Source organism: Carassius auratus, unplaced genomic scaffold (assembly GCF_003368295.1).
Source record: "Carassius auratus strain Wakin unplaced genomic scaffold, ASM336829v1 scaf_tig00216162, whole genome shotgun sequence".
Taxonomy (NCBI): domain Eukaryota; kingdom Metazoa; phylum Chordata; class Actinopteri; order Cypriniformes; family Cyprinidae; genus Carassius; species Carassius auratus.
This window is the reverse complement of record NW_020528435.1, coordinates 188,381-200,612: the sequence shown is the minus strand read 5'-3', so window position 1 is coordinate 200,612 and position 12,232 is coordinate 188,381. Positions and strand designations below refer to the sequence as shown.

Genomic DNA, 12,232 nt, shown 5'->3' with positions numbered 1-12,232 from the left:
CAAATTTAATTTGCTTAAAAAGATTTGAATATTTGAGATTTTACAGTGTAATATACACCAGCAATGGAAACAGTATGGGCCTGTCCCAATACTAGGGGTTCAAAAGACTGAAGTTTAACCGTGATCCCTATGGACCAGGCCCCACAGTTTGCATGTGATTCGCAAAATAGTTGCAAAGTTGAACCATCATAGACTGATGCACGGTTTTCTTAGTCTTGCCAATTTAAACAATCAATTGATTTTAAACATTCAAGCACAAGAAGAGATGAAAGAGAACCAAATTTCGTACTACTTGTTTTTTGTACATACACAAAGCACGCACAAAAAGTCACAATTCATAAACTGTTTTCTTAAACACAGTCGCATATGTCTCAATTGAATGTAAACAGAAATAAATCATATGTGTATCATTATACTGGATTGATCTTAAAGTGACAGTAGCCTATAAAAAAACCTGCTGCTCTCTGTGTCATTAATGTTAATCAAACAACAAAACGCAGCTTTAACAAAGAAAAATCTATATCTAATGTATACAGTGAACACTATACATTTTCTTTTACACTTAATTAGTGCGTTTCCGTACTAATCAATTTTAAGGTAAAGTGTTGAAGTGTTGCACACTTTATTAATGCAGAGATGAGTATGTGTATTTTGTAAAATGATTGCAGTTGCTCTTTATAACTTAAAAGCACCACAATTCAATTGTGTTTTCTGTTTCATAGGGACATTTAGAATTTTTATTGTAAAGAATTACAAATCAAAATGTCTAAATAAAGCTCTGTAAAACATTTGCTTACAGCTTTTTCAACACTGCCATACCTTAAATTTGTCCCATCAGGTAATCAAACGTTGTACACACTTATAATCTTTGTGAACACTTGGACCAAATGCAAGAAATAGGTCATGTAATTAAATAAGTGGTCGAGTGTAAAGACCGCACGTGTGTATTGGCACAGGCTACATTAACACCAAACTAGAACTATGACAAAAACATGAAATTACTTTAAAAAGCAATATATTAAACATAAGCCTTAATGTATGGGTCAGAGGGTATGTTGAAAAGCATTTTGTTTGTAAATTTACCAGAATTCCCTCTGCAATAATCTTTCAAGGACCTGCCACTTCACAAAATGACTTTCTCAATCCACTGAACTGAAGCAATTCAGTAAGTTTATTTAAAGCAAAGACGGTAAGACTTAATCTATTTATTCAGGTCTTTCAACTCTTACCAAACAAGCCTAGCTTCCATTGGGATCCGTACACAGAATTATCCCCCGTCCAAAAGAATCCGGCCATGAGTCGTGACAGGGTCAGCTTGTGAAGAGCTTTAGAGCAGGCAGCTGCCACCGCTGGGGTCGGTACTCGGGCTGGAGGTGTTGCCGGCTTAATAGCAAACGCGTGCTTCATTTGAGGTGCTAATGTTGGGGGCATCATGACAGAAGTGGCTGAACTGGCAGGCAGGACGGTGGCACACATTGCTCTGTTGTTGCCGGCTTACAAGTAGAGTCCTTGATTTCTTTCTTATGCTTTGCTTCCTCTGATTCCTGCCTTTCAGTCCTTACAATCACTCTGACAAACAAAGCTCTAGGCAAACCTCCATCCAACAACGTTTCACGAGAAAATCTAATGGCAAGAACATAAAAAAAGAATATGTCCAAACCCACAGGATTTGAAAGCTAGTCTTGCAGACATCAGAACAGTCTGAGCATCTTCAGTTCAGGCTGGAGCTGTTTTTCTGGTGGCATGCTGTGAGATGCCATGCTAGTAAAGATGCTAACTTATTGACCGTGTAGCACCTGTCAAGGCGGCACTTAAATCCCCTCAGAACTGTAATCCAGACCTGGGAGATTTAGGTAGCTTATTGCACACAGCTCAGATATCAGAGGAAGAGAGAGAGAGTTCATTCCATTTACCGGCTCTTCCTATAATCATAAAAGCATCTACATGATTGTTTTCTAACCACTGAACTTCAAAGTAATGATGTAATGCAATTGCATTTGCCCATACACAGGAAGATCATTCAGGATTTTAGTAGCTCTTGCTAAAGCAAGCTTCACTATATTTATTGCTCACACTATATGAATAAATCCGTAATCCTGGCTATTACGATTTAATGTGCAATTCTTTCTGAATCATTTGTACTTAAGGCATGAATGATATCTCAAATAACACAGCCCGTTGAGGAGGGGTGTGCTATCACCTTTCTAAGAGATTTGACTGAAATTATTAGGACAGGAGAACATAAAACAGGTACAAAATAAATGAAAACTAATATTTTAGGTAAAATAAATATATTTTTTATACTATTGAAAACAACCAATACAATATTACATTTAATAAGTAATAATAAATTTAACAAAACATGTACAAATCAATAATTATAATAAGTAAGTTTACAATAATAAGTAAAATCATAATTTATCAATAAATCATAATTTGAATGGTCACACTATTTGAAGGTCTAATTTTCACTGTTAACTATGTATTAATTATGACTTTTGCTTGATTAAACTGCTAATTTTTCTGTTTATTAATAATTATAATTTATAATACATTAGGTATAAATTATAATTTATCATACATTACTGTAGGTATATAATTCATTAGGTATTATAATTTATAATACATTAGGTATCAAGGGATCTAAAAAATGGTCATGCAGAATAAGGCATTAATATGTGCTTTATAAGTATTAATAAACAGCCAATATGCTAGTTATTGTGCATGGTAATAAGCAACTGGTTAATAATGAGAATTTGACCTTAAAATAAAATGTTACCATTTCAGCATTTTTAGAATCATTCTAAAATATTAACTATAAAAATGCATAAAAAATGTATGTATATATTATTTGAAAACTGAAATCTGCTCTTCTTTAATAGGAGATTTAATAGCCCATTAAAAGCTAACTAAAATAATTAAAAGTTTGATTGAATCTGACAGAAAGCAGTGACAGAAAGTGCACTTAAAATATATTTAGGCCTAAATGTAAGAGTTTCTTTAACTACTATGTATGTGCATTTAAAGTGCACTTATTGGCACATACATTTTTACATTGTACTTCTATTTAAAACATGTAGTTATATCTGTTGTTGTTACATTAATAATTATACCGTCGACCCTTCTTCTACACACTTCTATATCACACAAAAATGTCAACTAGCTGAATATCGTTTGCTCCACAGCTAGCTATACTTTAACCATGTTCAAACTTTTTAATGGAATTATTTTCACAATGCTGATTCTAAACACATTTTAATAGATGTATTTTGAAAATATTATTATTTAAATAAAATAGATGTATAGAGTTAATAATAAACCATTTTTAGTGCAGAAATTTTACCTGTTTCATTTATGGATGACAGACAAATATGCATGATCTCACATTAAGTTTTTTACTGTTTTATGCAACTCAAATATATAAATCTTAAATTTAGGCCTAAGGGTATTACTGTATGCTTTAATATACATGACTTACTTTTCATGAAAAGTTATTTTCATTAACTATGTGTCAGTGAAGGGTTGACATTAAAACATGAGTTGATACTAATAGATTTTTTGGAACCATACAAGCATCTATTACAAATAAACCGTCTCATGAGCTGATAGACACAGAAGACTCAAGAAATTGTGCTATAACCTTTTATAATGTAGCTGCATTGTTTAAAATGCTAAATGGGTTAAAAGTTTGTTTGGTGTAAATGAGCTGTAGCATGCTGCTGTTTCACGAGCAGTGTGCATATTATACTTTTGATGCTTTTAGAGCCTATCTATCATATCTATTTAATGTCTTTTTGTGTTTATATGTGATGCATAAATCTGTGATAAAGTGAGAATAATAGTACCTACTGCATGTGCTGATGTACCGTCCCATATATACTGGTCCTAATGGAAAGCGCTCAATCTGAGTGCTGTTTCTATGGTTACCTCCTCAGTCTAACACAACTTTACATCACAAGCATTGATTTAGAGCCAGGTATTGTATGTAGCTCAGGTAACACATGCGCTAGTGAGATGGGTTTCTTCTCCTGGTTCTGTACAGGATACAAGTGTGCTCTGTCACCTAAAGGTTAATTACTGTATATATATATATATATATATATATATATATATATATATATATATATATATATATATATATATATACACACATTATCTGTACTTTCTGACTACATTTAAGAACACATATTAAACTAAATGAGCTACAGTGGGTGTCTCTAAAACCTGAAAAGGAGAAATAAGTCCTACTTTGCCTTATTATCCAACAATTTCCTGAGACAAGAAATTATACCGTATAAATGGTTGTCTTGCACAAAAAAAAACAAAAAAAAAAAACCTTTTTAGGATGAAAATTGCTGGTTGAAAAACTGCACAATAACTAAATGGTCCTGCAAGAAAAGTATTTCTTTAACAGGTTTCCTGTCAAAGGAAAAGCAGAGGTCATGCTGTGATAGCAAATGTCTAGTCTTAAGTACAGTGTCGGTGCTCTGTTTGCCTAAATTTCCTGCTATGTATCAAGCGTTCTGCCCCAGCTTGCACCTGAGAAACCCATACACCCACAAGCTTGCGGTTGCCTACTGCGGTCAATATGAAGGGCAGGATGGGGTCAGCAAAGGCACTGTATATGTCTTCAGAAGCAAGAATCGAGAATTCACACACTTCGAATACACCACCCTCAATTGCTTTATTGATTCAAAATTCAATTTTCCTTAAACCAATAAAATGTACACTTGAGTTATAACATACTGATCTGTCTGGTGGGATGTAAGTTAGTATACAATTGCAGCAAGCCTCAAAACATTTTTTTCAGAAATGTCAGTGTCTGGGCTGAGAAAAGCATACATTTGGATGAATTTGAATAACTGTGACAATGTGAAAGAGAATTCAGTTTGGTACTGTTTTCTGTGCACACAAACCCGAACTGCACACACAGAAAGCTGCAGCTCTGACAGTGCATGAGTACTGAATTGAGTTATCTTTTGGGTCCTATCACCTTTGATAGGACAAATGCACAAACAAGTGTGTCAAAATATCAATTTTAGTGAGTATTCGCGGAAACACAGTTAAGACATTTTTTATTTATGTCTTAAGTGAATGTGAACAGCTGGGATAATATCGGATGGTTACTGGATCTGTGCTTTAGGTCTTAAAGTGACAGCATCCTAATATAATGTACCTGCTACTGCCTGTGTCCTTAATCAGAATCTTGGTGCATGAAGAAGATCTGTAAAGTTACAAAGACTAAATTCTCAAATCCAAAGAGATTTTCTTTATCAAAGTTAAGACCCCTCCACACCCCCCTAAAACGGCTCATTCAAACACACACCCACGTCTACATCACATTGTCTTTGATCTTTCAAACGCTGACCACATATGTCATTCCCCAACAGTGAGTGCAAGCTAGATTAAAGTGATTATTACGTTTTGAATAGAGGAGTAGCTCAAATGCCTCTGGCATGTTGCTGAACAACATTAGCAAGATGAACAGATGTGAAGGGGCCATGGTGACAGCAAGGCCACCCTCATGTAAAATGCAAGCTGGCAATATTTGCCCAATGGAAAGTCCGGACTCTGGAGGACTGTTGAAGGAATTAGTATTTTGGAAGCTCACCAACAACTTGGGCATATGGTTGTCTGGTTAAACAATCAGTTCTGTTTGCCAAAACAAGCCGCGGCTAGTGCCATGCCGCCTTCGCCCATTGCTCTATTCTGAGTGTAAGATCTGACTGCACACATTGTCTAAAATGAACAAGACTAAAGCGTGAAAATGAGAAGAAAGCCCTCATCAGCGACCATCTGGCTTAGGTGGGTCTTGTGTTTTTCACCAGCAACATTCAATCACAAGCAAGCTAATGAGACATTTTGTCTGCTTCCCTTCAAGTCACCCTAGAAAGAAACTGCTTATGAGCCTAGAAATGTGTGTTTATATGATGTTGTTATGAGAAAAAAAATGGTTGTTCAATGTAATTTGTCACTCATAAAGACAGGAATCCCTTGTGCCACACAGAGAAGAACAAATTATATACGATAACATTTTATATTAGGTGGCCTTAACTACTATGTACTGACATTAAATACCTATAAGACTATGGATTTACTGTGTATTGACATGTTGTTCTTTTACATGTCTTCCCACATGTTGTTTATTTTATTTTTGTTGTACCTCCAGAAAATGATGGGAAATTACTTTTACTTCTTGGCAAGCAACAGGACAGTAAATTCATCCAAACTATTCCTACCACATAATGTATCAATACTCTGGCATGATTCTATAGTGGACACAATTCAGACAGTTCAAACAGTATTTACACAGGATTATGACCAATCCTGTGTTTCCCACTGCTAATTATGAGGTTGTTTATGTGTTATACATGTGCATATATCTCGTAAAACGAATTGTACTGACATGGCTTGAAGGCAGCATTATCTTTGCATGACTTTTTAGTGCAGTATTTCACAATTCTGCTCCCAGGTCCCCCCACAGCACAACACATCCCTGTCTATCACACCTATTTCAATTCATGAGCTCATTAGTAGAGTTCTAAATGGCCTGAATGGGCCATGTCAGATTAGTAAAACACCTCAAATGAGCAGTGCTGAGACAATCCTTGCAGCAAAATTGAGAAACACTGTTCTGTGGTCCAGAACGGAGTACTTTTACTCAGCAAACAAGCTGAGCAACTTCCTTTTCATTCTAATGTCAAAGGATATTAACACAAGATGCAGGACGGGTTGGGAAAAGAGTTTCTAAATGCATAGTTAAATTCTTTGGCTAATGTTTAACCCAGGGTTGTCCAAACCTGGTCCTGGAGAACAACAGTCCTGCAGAGTTTCCAATCCAACCAGCTCACACACACTTTTCTGAAAGTTTCTAGTGAGTCTGGAGACCCTGATTAAAGGGATTAGATGTGTTTAATTAGGGTTGGAGCTAAACTCTGCAGAACAGTGGCCCTCAAGGAGCAGAATTAGACACCTTTGGTATAAGGGATGTCTTCATCAAAAGTGCAATGCTGTACCAGGTGTTTGACCGAGCAAGTTTACAATGTCAAGAAAAGCCATAAATATGGAGTTGGCTATGTGATGCAAATGACAAAATGTATTTGTGAACAAATCATGGACAATAATGCAAGTGTTTTGAGTTCACATAGCATTATATTGTATTAAACCATACATAGGTACGTATGTATATGTATATAGTTGTGAGTTTTCAAAAATGTAGTTCAGGCACATTTTTCCAACTTGTGTATTGGAAAGGAAAACTATTGCTAATGGATTACATTATTACCCATTATCAGCCATGTATGTTTGCACAATGCATTTCAAGTAATTTAAATATTCATAATATTGAAAAACAGATTTTCCTATATAAGGTCGAAATACAGTGTTACCAGCTGGAGTGCACTTGATAACCACCAAAGGGGAATTCCATCCCATACCTCTGTCACTCAATCTTGGACATTACCCCTGGATTCATCAGCACCCATTGGCTGTTTCTCATTATTTTGCATTCTTAAGCTATGCTGCGTCCTTGTGTTCTCGCTCTACGTTATCATTAATCGTCAAAGTACAATACCAATACTCAAGAATACAAGAACAGAGGATGCATGAAAGTTCCCAGATGCATTCTTGATATTGAGGATGCATCAAATGCAGACTTGAGTGAATAGAATAGTTAGAAATCCCAAAAGACACTAAATGTGCGACGGTGCGCTAAAGAAAACATTATCATTTTGTTTTGTACAATTTTTTTTAACAATGATAATTTTATGGCTAACATTAAATATACATGCCGAAGCCTATTTTTATTTTTTGTTTGTTTACAAATACATATGGTAAACTAAAATGAATAGTATAAATACAATGAAAGTATTTACTGTGCCTTGCTCCTTATAACGTTCTGTCAGTTGAGAGCAAGATCACAGCGCATCTCTATTCTCAAAAAGATGAGTTCTGTGTTCTCATGTACCAAATTTGTTCTTTCGAGGTAGCCTGGCAAGACTCCACAAAGACACAAGTCATTCTTTGAGTTCCATTGTTTGCACCTGTGTCTCATTCATATAGTCAGCTCACCCTCTATAAGCCCGGCTCTCACTGTCATACAGTACATTGCTAAGTTTTTTATGTGTTCATGACTGCATTTCTAAGTGTTTTACCCTGGTTCTCTTGTGTCTTGTTTCCTTGGTTTCCCTGGTTCTGGATTAACCCTGTAATAAATACTGCATCTGGATTCTCAACTTTTGTGCATCTGTGCAGTTTCATGATACACAGGGTCAGAATCTGTTGAGACTAAGTTGTGTTTTTATGTCTGTAACACACTGGCATTATTTTACTGTAGTTTACTCCTCACTACATATTTATTTTTATTATTTGTAAAATAATAATACTTGTTATTTAGTTTTGACTCATAACATTATACTGTTCTTTTTTATTGTATTTTTATTGGTTTTGATATTTGTACAAGGAGAGAAAAAAAAATAATAATTTCAATCAGGACCACTTCCGTCAAGTATATTTATGACAATTATAATTATAATTGCATACAGTTAGTGTTGGCGGTAAGGTTATGTTCTGGGCAACACTCCACACCCCTGTCTATGCAGCCATGCTTGGACAGAGCGGGGAGAGCAGCAAGTCAAACCCCCCTGGGGTACAGAACAAAACCATTATAAACATATTAAAATGTGAGAGACTGCTTCCAATGAAGAGACTAACAATGTTAGATTGGATTACTGGTTCAGTTGGTGGAGTTGGGGTTGGAGGAGGGAGTTAATTGCAAGCAGCAATGCGATGGAAGACACTGAAGAATGGGAATTTAAATAGACCGCAGGTGATAGGTGTCAAGACTGGATTGGTACACGTCAGGAACAGCCAGTGTTGTAGTTGAGTCACCAACTGTCGAGTCCGAGTCGTGTCTCGAGTCTCAGTGTTCGAGTCCGAGTCCAAGTCCGAGTCACCAAAGAAGAGTCCGAGTTGAGTCCAAGTCGAGTCACCATTACCTGAGTTCGAGTCCGAGTCGAGTCCCGTATTGGAAATTTTAATTTTTTTGAGGAAACAATAGCAACCAACTGAGTTGGTAGGCATTGAAGTCCATTATATGAAGAAATAAATCCTGAAATGTTTCCCATAAAAAACATAATTTAGGAAAAAACGCCATGGATATCCTGAATGGCATTGGGAGGAGTAAATGATTTGGAAATTTTCATTTTTGTGTGAACTAATCCTTAACACTGTATTACAGAAATACACTCGAAGTAAAAAAGAAACGTGCATTTTACAGGACACTCTGTTTTAAAGATACTTAAAACATAAAAATCAATATGATATGCCGAGAGAGAGAGAGAGAGAGAGAGAGAGAGTGTGTGTGAGAGAGAGAGAGAGAGAGAGAGCGAGAGAGAGCGAGAGAGAGTGTTTGTGTGTGAGTGAACTAGTGTTTTAGAGTGAGTGCGTTAGTATGTCTGTGTCTGTAAGTGAATGTGTCTGTGTGACGGAACGCGTCTCGTCAGAAAGCAACGTACAATAAGGGCCGTTCAAATATCGCATCTTTTGCGCGCTCAAGTTCGTTATATCCAATGTAGGCGCGCGGTATGCGCGCTCATAATGGAAGCATACAGGCGCGTCCGCACCGCATCGAGTTAAAAATATCTCAACTTTTCAGAATGCCGCAAGCACACCGCGGGTCATGTGACAAGAACTAACCAATCAGCTTCATCCTTTCCCGCAAGTGCCCGAGCGCTTTGGAAAAAAAGTAAAGTGAAAGTAAAGTGAGTGACGTCAGCGAGTGTGTTGTCAAGCAAAGAGATCGAGCGGTAGCAGTGTCTGTGAGGGAAAATAAAAGATCCCGGTCTTGGGCACGAAACATTTTTATAAAATTTTTAGTCAAAAACAACGTGATGAATGCTCAAGTCCGATTTTATATATCCTCGAGTCCGAGTCCAAGTACGAATCATCAGTCCGCGTGTCCAAGTCGAGTCACGAGTCCAGAGAATGGAGTCTCAAGTCGGACTCGAGTCCAAAGAATAGTGACTCGAGTCGGACTCGAGTACTCCATCACTGGGAACAGCTGACTGTCAGCTGATGCAAGCGTGACTAACGCGGCCTGACTGATCTAACGCGATGCTCGATTTTAATACTTAGAATTATACTGTTCTTACAGATGCTGTTCTTACATGACAACTTCCTTGTGTGACAACTAGCCCTTTCCTTCTTAATACATTTATATTTTTTGTTGAAAAATTAACTCTCCTTTAATTCACATGTACTGAGCTTGTGTTCTGTCTTTTCAAAGCAAGCTGGCCTGTTTTGATTATCACTAATTGTATCTCAGATGAAAGCAAAATCAAATAGCTCTTCCCCTTACACACACACACTCACACACCCCTCTCAGGAAATGCTCCCGATCACAAGCGTCAAACGCGATGCGGAGAGGGCAACCTCCAGTGTGGAGAGAGAGGGAGTCTGAATGAACAGATGGCGACACAGGGGAAAGGATACAGTGCCCTGCTGGTAAACTTTCCCTGGGCGAATGCTTTGGTGGGGAGGGGGCTTAAATGTTCTGGCTTAGCTAATCCTGTACCTATGGACAACACTGACTGCTCATATTGTTATGAAGTACTAACTCTGTCATATGTGTTCTCTGTTTACTGCTTAAGAAGACAGCTCTCTTTACATGGTTACAGATAGCAATTGCATATTTAGATTTGAACAAAGCATAGAATCAACCTATGAAGTATATGTTGCTTTGGCACAGTGCTGGATGAGTATGATTTTGCCAAGTGTTTGTATCCAAAAACTAACCTAGCTTTAAAACAAATTAGGCTAAAAAATTTTATACAAATAAACTTTAGTCAGAATAACGCCATATTAAATTTTTGACAGAAATGAATATGAGAGGATTAGAATTGTTGATATGCTCTTTCATTGTAAAACCAAGATAAATAAATAAATGTACACACATTCCCCCGAGAGTTTCAGGTTAAGTCCCATGACTCAACATGTGCCATGACTCACTCCCACCGATTACACAGCTCTGGGATTTTATCTGTAATATATGAATGGCATCCCAGATATATAGATTTATTATTTCCTAAATAATTTTGCACTTAGAAATCCGTTTTGGCTAACCGTGATTTCACCAAGAAGAACTTGGCAAAATTATGATTGGCTTTCTTCAGGGGTCTCTTCAGACAAAAATAAAAATAAATGTTAAACTTCAGAGAACAAACAAAGTACCCACACATGAAAAAAAATCTCTGTAGGAAATTGTTTTGGCTTATGAACAAAAGCAGGCTAATGTGAAGCTATTAGATCACAAGGAACAATAGCAAATGCATAGCATCTCATCACAATGCTCAATTTCAGATAGACGTTTGGACAATAAATAGTCTCTTTGCAGCTTATGATCTTATTGAAGGAGTGCAAGCTTGTGTTGTGAGAGTGTTAGTTTGGGTTGTCACATTAAACCAAGATGTCATGCTTTCCTTGTATACCTGTGACTACAGCTCACAGTACTAACACACAGTAGAAAACATGTACAAACACCAGCAGTCTTCAGCATAAAAGCACACCTCCCACATACAGCTAGCTTTGTCTCTGCGAGAGCAATCTTTTGTACCATAGTTTAGAAAAACAGTACAAACGAATCTCACCATATCTGCAAAGCACAATTTTTTTTTAGTATTCATTATGAGCCAAAATTTCATATTGTCATTTCAACATATAAGAAGGGGCTACATTTCTCATTAAATCTCCTGTACAATTTTATGTACCTATGTTTCAAAGACAGACATCTAGTAGAACCCTCAATGGTCCTATATATATAAAAAACATCATCACAGAGCATTTAATCATCACAAATATCATAATAGGATCTCTGTATTGTAATGACAAATTTACCAACAATGGAGCTTCAAATAGAACTGAAGAAGACAAACTTTTTAATTGACTAGAATTAAAAAAAATTGAACGCCTCTGTTCTCCACTGCCAAATTTTATGACAACATTGCTCAGGTACAAAACAGACCTTTCTTCCTCTTTGCTACCAGAGAGAGATGTAATGTTAGGCAGGCACTGAATAAGCTTGTTCTCCTCAAAGCACAACAAAAGAGGCATTTCAGCATGATGTAATCAAGGAAAAGGCTCAAAGAACCATCAAAGAAAATGTCAGAGTTCTCAGAAGTTGAGCAATCTTTTGGTTAAGTGATTCTTCTCACCTCAAACATCTTTTCAGATGGGT

General features: G+C 36.6%; 1 protein-coding gene across 3 annotated transcripts in view; it reads right to left on the bottom strand.

Moving 5' to 3' along the window:
* Window positions 1-12,232, bottom strand: part of LOC113097250 (1-phosphatidylinositol 4,5-bisphosphate phosphodiesterase eta-2-like) — a 128,844-nt gene that overhangs the window by 44,959 nt on the left and 71,653 nt on the right. The window lies entirely within an intron of this gene.